Source organism: Mya arenaria, chromosome 12 (assembly GCF_026914265.1).
Source record: "Mya arenaria isolate MELC-2E11 chromosome 12, ASM2691426v1".
Lineage (NCBI taxonomy): Eukaryota > Metazoa > Mollusca > Bivalvia > Myida > Myidae > Mya > Mya arenaria.
In genome coordinates, this window is record NC_069133.1 from 34,148,947 (window position 1) to 34,164,543 (window position 15,597).

A 15,597-nucleotide genomic window follows, 5' to 3' on the forward strand; every position below is an offset into this window, starting at 1 on the left:
TCTAACAGTTGCTTGCAATTTTCTTACTACAATAACTGATTTGACAAAGTTCGGCTTAGTCTTTTTTTAGATGGTTTGTTGAAATCCAGTCACTGTTCCGAAGCATTTCGAATGAGGCTGCTGTCATTATTCACGCATTTGATGTATGCGGATTAGCGAGATCGCTGACGTTCGGTTCAACGGAAGCTTTTTTCTTCAGACGAACGACAACAAACGCCAGAATGAAGATGATTAGAAGGAGCACAGCCAAGACACTTTGGAAAATTGTGTTGCACACATTTGCTGAAGGAGAAATAATTTATTTCTTTGATTGAATTGCAACTTGATTTACATTTGCCTAAAATGAAACAAAATCCGTTTTCCTGATAAATACAAACTGGAAGAGTGTCGGGGAAACAGGTACAGTATGTCAAACACTACATTCTATTTTTCGTCTATTTTTATAATATTTTGTGTTTCTGATTTTTAATTCAATGGTAATTGGTTTCATTGTTGATAGTGTTTAAAATATTACACAGTGTAAAGTTAAGATTTGGATTTGTTTTTTATGTATCAGTCGTGTAATTAAAATGTTTGAAAAATAGTACTAAGCTGTTATTTTCTTTCCTTTGCAATAATATCCTTAAAATCTTAAAATCATCCAAGAAAGTGTCCCTCTTTCAAGAAAGATGAAGAAAAACAACAAGATTGCATATCTGGCCCAAGAGGTCGTGGGTTCGAATTCCAACAGGGACAATGTTCTCCTCACCACTTAAAAATACAGCAGAACTGATTTCCATTCAGGGAACTGGCTCACAACCGATTCATTCTTGGTTGCAGCAGTCTCAACAATCGACTTTACATACTTTCAAACTAAAGAATAGACTAAATAAAAAAGGAATGTCGTTTTGACATGTTAACTAGAATCTTACATATCGTATCCGGATTCCCTCGTAGTTTCCAAAAGCCAACATAGCACCACGTGGTTTCATGACAGTGGCTGGCGTCCTGATTGGTCAGTTTGGTGGCATCACCGTGGGCATCTTTTAGCAATGAATTAATGCCATTTGTATGAACACTGGATACAGAGGTCATTTTGCCGGAAATATTCAGAATAGGTATGTCGCTTACACTACCAACACTATGTACCGTTGAATGTGAAATGTTAGACGCCTGAATTGTTGGCCGGCCAGTACCATATGAAACGGGAAACGCTTCAGACGAGAACAACGGCTCGGTACTTGACTTTGTTGAAGTTATTAATGCGTTCTGCTTGGAGCTTTCAATTGCAGAGAACGTTTTAGTCTCTGTTGACGATTTGGAAGTGGAAGATCTGAAATAAATACTTGCTGGATTGCTTTGTGTCGGCGTCGTCGTCTTTACTGTTACTGGTGTTGTAGTTGGTGTTCTTGTTGAGCGTATTCGTGTGGTTGGTATTGTTTTCTGTAACGTTGTCATTGTTGTTGTAGTTGTTGGATGAAGATTGGGACAAACAAGTCCACAGTATATTTCTTCTTGGGCACTTCTTGGCGGTAGCTTACACCTCGCCAAACACGGTTCAAGAGGCTCACCTGGGTGGCAGCATACCGCCCTATACCGGGTCACTTTCGCATAATAGTTATTTCCACACGGAGTGCAGTCCACGGGAATCCATCTGCTATACTTGCACTCTTGCACGGTTTCTTGAACTTGAGAAACATAACAAGTTGCTTTTAGAGCAGTTATATATGTTAGAATTACTAAAACCGTAAGTTGTATCGTAGCCATTATGAAAATATGCAGAGAAATGAATATATTTCTCAGCTCGGATTGTGTTTTATGATGTTGGTAAATCGCTAGGTATCCTGTTGGGATTTTACTAATAACCTTGTCAGGCTAGATAGTAAATAGTATGTACATTGAAAGTAAGTTAAACCATCGTTTAATCTTCGCAGCGGTTATTGAACAAAGGCCCTCTGTTAGGGTTATTTTTTAACCAGATTTTGCATCACAAGTTACCTCAGAGTTGGTCTCCACTGTTAAGCACGTATATAGGTGGTTCATAATTCCTACAAGAGAGGACAGATAAATCCCGTAAAACAAATATTGCGTCCTAAATGAAAAAAAGTTTTTATACTAATCGGCCAATTTATAACATATATTTGACGCCGCGCATTGATATATGTTAAATAGAAATAACACGGCAATGCAATCATATAAAATTGCTAATCCGAACAGATATCTTGGAAATTAAATCCAATAATGTAGGATTTTCTTTTCATCTTCGCATGGTGATGTAGTTCAAATATCTTATTTATTCTTTATTTGATATCCTGGTACCGACAGGACGTTCATATGTATTCAGTTTTATTTAAATAGTTTACTATTTACAAGCTTTACAAATGACATGACATTATTAAAATACAGTATATTTAATGATGTTAAGGATAATTTAGTAGATCATAAAACATAATTGCGAATTTTGTATATTGCCTAAATCAATCATTTCCAGATATTTACACATCAACCTTAATTTCTTAAATGAACTGCCTTTCGGCAATTGCGAATATTTGGTGTCGGCCCACATAGAAATGCTTCCGGGTCGTAGTACCCATTCAAGCAGTTCTTAAAAAAATGTTTCTCCCCATTCAGGTAGCATTTGGTGATATTAATGCGAAAAGCTACAGAAACAAGCTCAGTAGCAAAAAGTATAAACATAAACTCGGTTTAATGGCCCTGAGTTAACGCCAAAGACATAGAACATAAAATCACAAACAAGAAACATGGAAGAAATGTGACCATTGTATTCTTGAATGTATTTTCAAGCTTGCACATAATTTATATCATACTTGAAGACAATTATGTGGTTTTGAATTTATATTTTGCTTGACCTCTTTCTTGGGTGGATAGATTCAGATAATGACCTCAGAGATGCGGCCATGACAGTGTTACATGGACTGTATAGCAATGATGATAGAAAAACGAAAATATCTTGATATGGTTTTATGATGTTTAATCAACAGACAAAATGTTCATAATTTGAAAATAGTGTCATAGCTGAAATCTATTCTGCAAATTTGTAATAAAATGGTGAACTGGAGTGATTTTAGATATAAAAAGAAAGACAATTTCGTTGTGTGTCGTTTCCATTTTCAGATAAACGCAACATCTTCGGATATATCGGATCGCAAATCTTAGCTTAACAATATACACGTAAATTGAAATTTGTTGACTGTTATTGTTTGCATTATGTCAGCAGGCCACGAAATCCATAAATGAACATGATGCACAGTGTTGATTTATGATATGTTAAATGTATTGATGTCAAAAGCGTTTTAGTTTAACGTTTAAAAATGATTTGAAGTGATTTTTTTACCGCGTTTTTGTGACGTAATATGATAAACTGTTTCCGGTTACGGTCGGGTCGTTCTATTTACAGGTTGCGTGAGCCAGTTTTTCTTGAATGAAATAAGGTATTCTTTTAACAATTTTGGAAAAGAATAATAAATAATTTGTGTAAATATTAGTATTTAAGTATGCGTGAACTCCTTCAGACTCCAAACACTTTAATTACCACAATATTGTTCATACCTGAGAAATACCGTTAGAAGCGGCGTTATCATTATCGTACTGCCGCGTTTTCATCATCGTACTGTCGCGTTTCTGTTGTCGTAGTTTCGTACTGTCGCGTTGACATCATCGTACTATCGCGTTTCTGTTGTCGTAGTTTTGTTATGTCGCGTTTTCATCATCGTACTGTCGCGTTTCTGTTGTCGTAGTTCGTGATGTCGCGTTTTCATTATCGTACTGTCGCGTTTTCAATTTAGTACTGTCGCGTTTTCATCATCGTTCTGTCGCGTTTCTGTTGTCTTAGTTTCGTACTGTCGCGTTTACATCATCGTACTGTCGCGTTTCTGTTGTCGTAGATTCGTGATGTCGCGTTTTCATCACCGTACTGTCGCGTTTCTGTTGTCGTAGTTTCGTGATGTCGCGTTTTCATCATCGTTCTATTATATCGAGTATCGCCTTTCAGAACAACAAATTCACAGGCGATGGCCCTAACCGCATTCCGTATGATAATGACATCAACTACGCATGTGATTCCTTGAATAAAACTTTAATTAAACAATCAAGATCCACGTCCGTCGATATGCTTGTTTTTATTCATTTTTCCAACGTGTATTTTAAACGTTTCTCTATTTCATTACTCGGAAAAACAATCCCACATCATACAAAAAATTCGATTAATTTAAAAAGACAATGCAAAATTTATCAATTTGATGTGAATTTTCTGGGAAAAAATATTGATTTTTTTGTGTTTAAAAATATGTAGAAAAGTTTATAAAAAATCAGTTGTAGTACAGTCATTATATGACATTACCTCACACTAATTGCAACAGAATTTCTTTCAACTGGTTTATTCACCTAAATATGTCCCGAATATCATATAAAAAGTCCTAAGGAATCCAAGTTGTGGAAAGTATTGAAAAATACGAAATCGGTGATGGCATTTTTTCCCGTTAGCGACAATGTTAAAAAAGGTGATTTTTATCAATCTACTTGTATGATGCCCACATTAATGATTTAGTTCTATCCACAATCTACCAGACACTTTGGTTTATATAAGATATGAAGCTGGGTGTCGCGCATTGCATGTTTCGGTTTTATTTTCCGGTCAGCTCCTTCTTTTACACTTGGCGGATAAATAATAGTATTAGCACGAAAAACAATATTTACAAGATTTTCAAGACAACAACTACTACACATTTAAAAGGCAGCCATGTAAGTTCATACCTTCTGTTCTTTTTAAGCTGTTTTAAACTGTTGTTACAATATATTTGTAGCTTCCTGTCATTGCATTATGTTTGAAAACATATACAAGTCCTTACAACACTTTGTATTTTTTGTGTCCATATAGACGGATAGTCATACTTTTCGGATACATGTTCTAAGTCTCATTTTTGGAACATATGATTAAAATGTATGCTCATTTATTGTGTCGCCTGAAAAGACGACATATAGGGGTTACTTTTGTCGGCGGCGGCGGCGTCGGTGGCGGCGGCGGCGTCGGTGGCGGTGGCGGCGTCGGCGGCGGCGGCGGCGTCCGCGTCCCATTTTCGCTTGTCCGGGGTATATCTCCTAAACTATTAGTGGTATCAACTTGAAATTTCATATGTAGATAGATCTAATTGAGGGTAAGTGCAGTGCACAAGAACTGTTACTCTTGCTTCCATATTTTTAGAGTTATTGCCCTTTTGTATTATTCATGCTTAAAGTTTTGTCCGGGGCATATCTTGTAGAATATAAGAGTTATCAACTTGAAACTTCATATGTAGATAGATCTCATGGAGGGCAAGTGCAGTGCACAATAACAGTAACTCTTGCTTTCTTAGTTTTAAAGTTATTGCCCTTTGTTAATTTTCATGCTTAAAGTTTTGTCCGGGGCATATCTTCAGTTTTGTCCGGGGCATATCTTGTAGAATATAAGAGTTATCAACTTGAAACTTCATATGTAGATAAATCTCATGGAGAGCAAGTGCAGTGCACAATAACAGTAACTCTTGCTTTCTTAGTTTTAAAGTTATTGTCCTTTGTTAATTTTCATGCTTAATGTTTTGTCCGGGGCATATCTTGAAGAATATAAGAGGTATCAACTTGAAACTTCATAGCTAGATAGATCTCGTTGTGGGCAAGTGCAGTTCACAAGAACCATAACTCTTGCTGCCATATTTTTAGAGTTATTGCCCTTTGTTAATTTTCTTGCTTAGGTTTTGTCCGTGGCATATCTCGTAAACTATAAGAGGTATCAACCTGAAACTTATTCCGTAGGTATATCTGATTGAGGGAAAGTGCAGTGCACAAAAACAGTAACTCTTGCATCTATATGTTTAGAGTTATTGCCCTTTGTTAATTTTCATGCTTAAAGTTTTGTCCGGGGCATATCTTGAAGAAAATAAGAGGTATCAACTTGAAACTTCATAGCTAGATAGATCTCATTGAGGGCAAGTGCAGTGCACAAAAACCGTAACTCTTGCATCTATATGTTTAGAGCTATTGGCCTTTGTTAATGTTCAAGCTTAAATTTTGTCCGGCGGATTTCTCGAAAACTGTAAGAGTTATCAACTTGAAACTTTATAGATAGATAGATCTTATTGAAGGGGATCGCAGTGCACAAAAACTGTATCTCTTGCTTCCATATTAGAGTTATTGCCCTTTGTTAATTTTCATGTTTAACTTTACCTTGCACACTTTTTTAGCTCACCAGAGCACGAAGTGCTCAAGGTGAGCTATTGTGATCGGTCTTTGTCCGTCGTCCGTCCGCCAACAATTGCTTAAAGAACATCTCCTCTGAAACAACCTGGCCAAATTCAATGAAACTTGACAGGAAGCTTCCTTGGGTGTCCCTCTACAAAAATACAACAAGGGATTACGATTGATTAACAACAACAACAACAAAATGGCCGACTTCCTGTTTTGCTTTAAAAAAACATCTTCTCTGAAACTATCAGTCCAAATTCAATGAAACTTTACAGGAAGCTTCCTTGGGTGACCCTCTACAAAAATACAACAAGGGGTTATGATTAATCAACAACAACAACAAAATGGCCAACTTCCTGTTTTGCTTAAAAAAACATCTCATTGCATGACCCTTTACAAATAAAAAACAAGGCATCGTCATCAGTAAAGATATGTTTAAATTGCAACATTTTTATTAATGCTTCATCACATAGTTATGGCCCTTTGCTTAGGTGAGCGTTTTAGGGCCATCATGGCCCTCTTGTTATTATTTCCCTTTGATTGATTTCATTTGGGCATTTTTGTCCGCGGAGTTAGGGTTCTGCAAATCAGATGTGTCGCCTGATACAGGATAGTTTATGTAAAATATGAGCATAACTAGAACACTGCTAGTCAGATGTATTGCCTGATGCCAGAAGTTTTGTGTGAAATATGACAAATTAGGCAGAGAGCACTGCTTTTGAAGATAAAAATAAATCACAATAACCCATAGTGCTTCTTTATTTCGATTTGTTTTCTAAAATTTTGTCAGAGATTTATTCCAGATACAAAAGAAGCGGTATTGGATCATTGACTAAGAAAAAGTAGGTACCTCTAAGTTTAGCTGTTAGTTTGCATGTGCTACATGTATATCTGTATGACTCAAGTTTCCTACTTACACAAATGGGCGCAGCAGAAATGACAGTTATTTACATTTTTAGAATAAAAGAAAATATATCAATTTTGCAGAAATGGAAGAGAAACCTAATAAATTTCTGATAAGTTTGATATGTTTGAAAGTTATTTTTATTTTTAGTGCTCAGTAGCATTACCTTCGGCATATTTCCTTTTGAATTAAAATATGAGACTGTCATTTCTGTTTACAATGCAGTTGACATTTTCATTTTCTAAAGAAATTAATCACTCATTACTGATATAAAATTACTTAACTGCAATGTTGACCATTATGGGATGATGTGTCCTGAATCAGACCCAGGTCCTTAGCCACACGGTCAAGGTCATACTTGGAGCTCAAAGCTCAAAAATGGGTTCTATTGTGCCTTGATTTGGAGACATATGCCCTTTCAAAAAAAAAAATACAAAATACTGGTATCTTGAACAGATATAGTCATCTGCATTGCACCATGGGTGTACCTCCTCGATCCTGCCTAAATGGTTATCATCATGCTTTGTAGTCTTCTATGTGTGTATATTTCACTGTAGATAGTTATATCTACAACCTCTAAAACAACTTGGATAATAGACCACTACTTCAGCATGCACATATATTGTATAACCATTCATGCATGTATGGTGCGCCTGGAAACTACATGCAAAATACCATTTGTTTAACAAAATAGCATTTTGGGGACATATATGAATATATAGGAAAAACATGTTAACAAAACTCCTCCTATACTGGTCGATGGTTAATCATGAAACTTACTCACAGTATTTGCCTCAGTATGTAGTTGTGTGTAAAGGCTGGATTTTGTGTTTCCTCCCCTTCAGCATTAGTTATGGCCCTTTGTTACTTTTCCTTACATTGATTATATAGGAAAAAAATATTGTTAACTCAACCTATACGGGTGGATGGTTATTGATGAAGCTTACTTACAGTACAGTTATTTTTTCTTATTTTGAATATAAAAGGGAAAATTCTTGTCACCACCAGAGTTTTTAAAGTTTGCATATTTTCGCTTAAGATATATATAGAGGTTCTTGAGGCATTTTAAAATGCCCTTGCGAGGACATCTGTGTCCTACGGACACATGTCTAGTTAACAAAAGGGATATTGCATGTAGGCTAAATCATCCATGCTTGTCTTTTTTTTTATCTATTTCACCATTAACCATTACACATGTAACGCAATCACATTTGGACAAAATCATAAAATATTGAATTTACAGTAATCTGTTTATATTAATTTGGACCATATATATTGGGCTGTAAAGATAATTCTGTCTTATATCAATATAACAAGGGATGTTAAAAATTATATCAACCAAGCAAAACTGTAAGAACTCGGTCATCATTTATATTAATCCTGAAGGCCTGATGATAGTTTTTCAAGCATCAAAACATGCATATTTATCCTCTGATGTCATGATAGGCCATATATAAAAGTCATCAAGAAAAGGTATAAAAGAACTTAAGAAATTTCATCATGTTCACATGTCAAATTTGACTAAATATCTTATTTTCTTGTCCTAATTACCTCTTTACATTCGCTGATTCATATGCATGCAGCTGCGTCTAATAACATACCATATGTATTACACATATATTTTCAGTGCATTGAAATCAAACAAAGACTAAAACCATAAAAAGTCAAAAAGCTATTTGGACAGATTTCACCATGTCTCAAACCAATCCTCAGGGACTAGAAAAATCTCAAGACTCTCAAGATCCACAGATGTGCTTTGCATCAACAAGTGCAGCAAGGAGGAAAGGAAATTAGAAACAGAAAGCTAAGATAAATTTACCCAACTTATGCAGTGTAAGGACACTTTTGGGACAGGGTTTACTATGTTTTCCTCCACTCCTCAGAAGAGCCAGTGGCTAGATAAATCTGAAGTTCTGTCCTCTCCAAGCCCTGCGAAAAGAAGAGCCTCCTATGGAGAGATCAAGGAGAACTTTGTCCACTTCAATGAACAACTGCAGACAAACTGCAAAGCCACTCTGTATGACCAATCGCTTGGGGACACAAAATCTGTTGCCCATACTCTACAGACCATTTTAGGGCAAAGTAAATCGTTCATAGATGGAACTCTTCCCCTTATAAACCGAGAAGACCTTAATTATAAGGCAACCATTCAGAAAAATAGCACACTTAATGCTTACACCCAACATCTCCATAAGGAGAACAATGATCTCAGGATAAAACTGGAGCGCTGTGAATTTGATTTAGCCATGCTTAACGATGAAGATTTTGAGGAAAACAAACCTACTGAAGAAGAGAAGGAAGAAAAGAAGAAAGAAAAGGAAGAAAAAAGAAAGGAAAGAAGAAAGAGAATGAAGAAAAAAAGAAAGAGATTGAAGAAAAAAAGAAAGAGAATGAAGAAAAGACAGAGAAGGAAGAAAAGAAAAAGAGAAGGAAGAAAAGAAGGAAGAATAGAAGAGAAGAAAAGAAGAAAGGCACATACCATGGTCAAGGAACCACATCATAATAAAATAAATTATCCAAAGATAATATGTGCCTATAACTGTTTTTCACTAAAATTTATGTTACAATCATTGAATGTTCAGACACTATACTTATGCATATGAATGACATTGTTTTAGATAATTTCAAGTTTTAACATAATGTAAATGTTGAACACATACTAGTTATTTAAAGATTATTCTATGTTTAATAATTTTGCTTATTTAACATTAAGTAAATGTTGAAATAATGACCCTTTATAACTATGAAAGATTGTGTTTTAATGACTACAGTGCAATGTGTGGTACTTGTGATTGCCATTAATTTTGGATTGTTTTCTTATCAATGAATGTTGCACTTTGTTTAATATGCTTTTGTTAAAGGTGGAACATAGCTCTACATTGTAAAATCCAGATTCTATACTAAAAGCTGATAACTGCCATAACATTTGATATTTTCTAGAGCCTTGTTCCAGCCTTTTCGGAGACTGTCCAGTTATAAACAGTCTCTGAGTTTGATCTATGTTTATTAACTAAAATAATTTTTTTTAGGTAGCCAGATGTTGGTAATATGAATTGAGATTATCGCCAGAAAGAGCGAAAAAGAAAGCAGGCGCAGAGAGCTTTACATACACAAACATTTTCAAGCCCTGTTAACACACACCTTGAAGAAGTTTTATCAACATCTACACCATGCAAAGGAACCAGTGTGAAGGTAGCATAAGTTGGTTACTGATTATAACTGTGTTATTAAATAGCACATTTAAAGGTAGTTAAAATTCTTTTCATTTAAACCCTTAGCACCTTAGTTATTCTTAATAATACGATGAAAAGTACAGAGACAAGCTCAGAAGTCAAACGTAAAAACTTTAAAACGTTAAAACTTACTATAAATTATCTTTGCTCATTATAGATCTAATAGTTCCATTTCACATGGGCCTTTAGATTATCTTTACATTACATTACACACTTGACTAGCTTTCATTATTGTTTAGAGTTTCATTAATTTCTGATTTAGGCTCAACACATGAGGTCTGCTCCGTCAACAGAAGACAATCTAATTGACTGTCCTGACAGAACAGACATATTAACCAGGGCTATTCCACAAACAGATCAGCCACATGTAAGCGAATTTCTCCACATATATTTATCTGAACTGTTTTAAACCATTAGATTATTGGTTTAATAATTTTAGAACGCTGTTTACCAATACATACACCTTACACTTTTACTTTTACATAGTCAATTTCAGTGTCTGTTTGAATGCGCAATTATTGCAAATACTGATAAATAAATTCACTTTTATGCTCACTATCACTCATTTACAAATTTCATGCATCCACAATGTATGTCTTTTTCAGGCAACAGTCTCAAGCACAATAGTGGACCCCTATGGCGTATCTGCTCTAATTGGTGATGACAGTACAAGCCTGCCGGATGACGTCACACAAATGGCCATGAACCTCCTGAAGGCATTCTCTCCAACAGCTCATCAGGACTACACTGAATACTATACTCTGTGGCTGAGTTAGTGCTCCAGAAAAACTTACCGGATGAGTTTGTCGCTAAACCTGTGATACCAATGGACCAGTTTTCAATTGACCTTACGACAGCGGCTTCTAAGCCACGCCCCCTGATATCAAGGGAGCCAACTCTGTCTATGTCCGTCAAACAAACGAGGAAGTAATGGCGTATCGCGTCGTTTCGCTTTCCGATATTCCTGACAAATTATCATAAATGTAACATTACAATGCGAAAAAATAGAAGTCAAAGGAATTTGTAACTGGCTGCTACATCGGAAGGCTCGATATATCTTTAGAAAATGACGATATCTAAAATTTACGGGGTGAAATCTATCCAAGTCAGAGAAAATCGGATAGCCGCCATGTTGTCAACATTGACATCGATACAAAGGAAAAGTGTGTGTGTGACGCATACTGTAAATGCAAACAAGGGTAAGTTTAACTTTAAAAACACCGGTCCTTCTTACAGTATTGTTGAAACAAAGATTAAATCATCGCACAATATGAGTAAATCATAAATGGCCCGAATGGGGAACCCGGAAGTGACATTAAATAACAGTTACATGCCAGCTATACAGTATAACCTTGTATTCTATAGTATGAGCAGAAATAGTTTATTGGGGTTATCCATAAAAAGTTTCAGTTCTAATCGATTGAACACGCTCCCTTATGAATAATAATGTAATAGTTGACAAGTGACAATCGTGGGTGATACCAATCTGTAACTTTTGCATTGCTCAAACATTCACATGCTTTGATTTTTGTTCTTACAGAAATTGTGGAACATGTTCACACACTCTGGCTGTAAAAGTAGACCTGGAAGGAAAAGTGCCCCTGGTGTGGGGCTCGAACTCACAACCACCAGAACACTAGCCCGGCTTTCTAACCAACTAAGCTGACCGGGCAGCTGGTTCTAACCCACACACACTACCCTCCCCCCATTTACCGGTTAAGGCTGGTGGAGGGTCTACTGCTATTTACCGTTGACACCATTAAAGTATTCTGATTGATGGAGATAAGGAAGTCCCCTTATTATTGTCTTCAACAAGCCTACCGCCACAGGGGACCTAGCATAAGACCGGAAACCGCCCCCCCCCCACACACACACATGATATTTGCCAGTCCAGGCAATGTCAACCACAAGAGAAAACCAGTGATGACAAGTTTTACAAATAATCGGTAGGACCTATTTTAAAGCTTTTTATAACATTTAGTTTTACTTTACTGTACAAAAGTAATGGACTATTTGTCCAGAGAAAAACAACAACCACAAAACATTAGCTATTATCTTGTCAATATTTCATTATGATATACATGTAGAAAGCAAACATCAAAGGCAGTAGCATTTACAGCTAGTATTAAAATATTTAACAATACATGTAACTGATTTATTTTAATATTGGCATCTTTTATTTATTTCAGGAAAGTGTGGTCTTTTGAAGAGAGTTCTTGAAGTTGTTCAGCATGTTGTTTTGATGGATTCTTGGAAGGATGTACCTCTATGATGTTAGCTTCAGTTCTGGAGTATAACACCAGTTGTTGCATATTTAATATCAGATTTATTAAACATTGTTGTTTTGCAAACATTACTTAAACTTTGATATTTCTTTGGTGTTTATGTATGATATTGTAGATGAATATCTCTTTATTGCAATGGCAAATATATTTTAAAATATATAGCATTAGCAGAAGTTATTTTTCACTGTTAAAGCTGCACTTTCACAGATTGATCACTTTGACAACTTACACAGGATTCGATTGCATTTATCATATTTTGGCTCGGAGAAGTTTGCTTAGGTCTTAATTTAAAGAATGCCAAAATAAGCCGATTCTGAGACAAAAAGTGTCAAACTAGAATTCTGTGAGAGTGCAACTTTAAGAATACTGTTAATCGAGTGTGCATGTGATCCGGACTCTGAACATTGGATGAACTATCATTAAATATTGTAGATTTACGTAAATGGCCCAAAATATAAGAATAACAATGAAAATATGTACATGTTTGACTTGTTCTTTATTCATAATAAGTCTTTACAGCACATGTTTGGCAGAATCAAGTTCTAATGAACATAATAATTGATTTAAATGTACAGTGAAATAAATTGTTTTATACAGAAAATAATACCTTAACGATTCAGACCGATCTGTTCTCGTTTTGTTTTGGTGGCTCAAATATTTATCTGAGTTTTGGAGGAGGCCTAGCTGGTGTGAGCTGGTCAAATACAGTAGCTGCTTGAGGGTCAGGGTTTTCTTGATTGGATTTCCCGTCGACAAAGTGCTGATATGAAAATAAGAAATCTATGAAATGTGTCGGAATGACAGCTACAAAAGCCATTGTTTACATAGGAACCATACGAGTAGATGAGATTCGGAAGCATGCGATGGTTCGGACAAAAATTTAGTTGTACGATATTTCCTGATTTACTTTGAAAGCAAAGCAGTTTATAAAAACTACATAACGGTATCAACAAAAATACCTCTATCTTGAATGAAATCAATCGTGTCCTTGTTTAACCTGATATTAAATGGCCATTTATGCCGATTTGACAACACAAGCCAAAGCATAAATGTACGATGTTTATAGTTTAAAAATAGTAACACTTATTTAGGTCATGCACGGACAATTTCAGTATTAAATAAATTTTGAGTGGATTGAAATAAGTAGTTTTGTTCAAAAAAATACTTTTGTACAGATGTATAGATGTTTCGCCTTTGAACGATCTTTCAAAATTTCCAAGTTCAGCTGTTGATGAGGTCTTCCACAGAGTCTGATACAGCACTTGCATTTTTCTAAATAACTCGCTGGTTTCGAATACGGAACGAATTGGAAGCCATCTTTAGTCGGCCTGGCTACCTTGTATCCGAATTACAAGTGCCATGACAACACCTTTTTACCATAATACTTAAAAAGGCGAGGAATTGCCAGCGCATGTATATGACGGACTCTGGTCAGTTTGACGGACAAAATGGCGGATAGCAACACGGCTTATCAGCCCTACATTCTGATTGGCTGATAGGACCTGTCAATCAAATCCTGTCGTAAGGTCAATTAATATCCATCCATTGAACAGACATTGGGTGACATCCTGCCAACACCCTCACCTGAATGAAATTCATGTATATGACTCCTTGATGACTCAAGAACACTTAAAACAAGTTACACCACAGATCAGACTTCTCTTTGGTGATAGTGGCGTGCAGAGAATGAAGTACAAGCCAGTGCCTCAGCAGTCCACATCACCAATATGTGGTACAATGGCTATTGCTTTTGCCTTTTCATGTTTTCTCGGAGTGAGTTGTGAAAGCCAGTTTGACATTAAGAGAGCCCGCCATCATCTGAGACAGTGTATGCTTGAACAGACAATACAGTCTTTTCCTCTGCAGAAATCAATAGTGGAAGCATTGACTACAGAATGTAGAATTGACAACTATTTAAAAGATCAAAACTTTAAAGCAATGCATAATGTACCTCAAACAAGTAAAACAAAATCAGGGGAAATCCAATTAGATAAAATGTGCAGAAAAATAGACCCTACTCTAAATCGAAAACTTGAAGATGTAAGAAGAAAAGAAAGAGAAAGAAAAAAGAAGTCCAGATTAAATCCAGACTATAAAAAACGTGAACAAGAACTGAGAAGGCATGCTACTCAAATCCAGGAAGGAGAAAGCACGAATAAGAGCTCAAAAGGAATGCAAGGTCCAATCTTGAAAAGAGAAAGCGTGAAGAAGAACAGAGGAGGAATGCAAGGTCCAATCCTGAAAAGAGAAAGTATGAAGAAGAACAGAGGAGGAATGCAAGGTCCAATCCTGAAAAGAGAAAGCATGAAGAAGAACTGAGGAGGAATGCAAGGTCCAATTCTGAAAAGAGAAAGCATAAAGAAGAACAGAGGAGGAATGCAAGGTTCAATCCTGAAAAGAGAAAGCATGAAGAAGAACTGAGGAGGAATGCAAGGTCCAATCCTGAAAAGAGAAAGCATGAAGAAGAACAAAGGAGGAATGCAAGGTCCAAAACTGAACAGAAAAAGCATGAAGAAGAACTGAGGAGGAATGCAAGGTCCAATCCTGAAAAGAGAAAGCATGAAGAAGAACAGAGAAGGAATGCAAGGTCCAATCCTGAAAGGAGAAAGCATGAAGAAGAACTGAGGAGGAATGCAAGGTCCAATTCTGAAAAGAGAAAGCATGAAGAAGAACAGAGGAGGAATGCAAGGTCCAATCCTGAAAAGAGAAAGCATGAAGAAGAACAGAGGAGGAATGCAAGGTCCAATCCTGAAAAGAGAAAGCATTAAGAAGAACTGAGGGGGAATGCAAGGTCCAACCATCCAAACAAAAAGCATGAATAAGAGCTCAAAAGGAATGCAAGGTCCAATCCTGAAAAGAGAAAGCATGAAGAAGAACTGAGGAGGAATGCAAGGTCCAATCCTGAAAAGAGAAAGCATGAAGAAGAACAGAGGAGGAATGCAAGGTTCAATCCTGAAAA

At 36.1% G+C, this 15,597-nt stretch overlaps 2 long non-coding RNA genes across 2 annotated transcripts; one reads left to right on the plus strand and one right to left on the minus strand.

The window, feature by feature from the left end:
* The first annotated feature begins 11,276 nt into the window (after positions 1-11,276).
* LOC128212132 (uncharacterized) lies at positions 11,277-13,119 on the plus strand. The gene is made up of 3 exons (XR_008257393.1): positions 11,277-11,552; positions 11,894-12,299; positions 12,543-13,119. It is a non-coding gene; the product is annotated as an uncharacterized LOC128212132 (long non-coding RNA).
* Positions 12,393-13,583, minus strand: LOC128212131 (uncharacterized). The gene is made up of 2 exons (XR_008257392.1): positions 13,246-13,583; positions 12,393-12,639 (listed from the first exon to the last, which is right to left on the minus strand). It is a non-coding gene; the product is annotated as an uncharacterized LOC128212131 (long non-coding RNA).
* Positions 13,584-15,597: the final 2,014 nt, after the last annotated feature.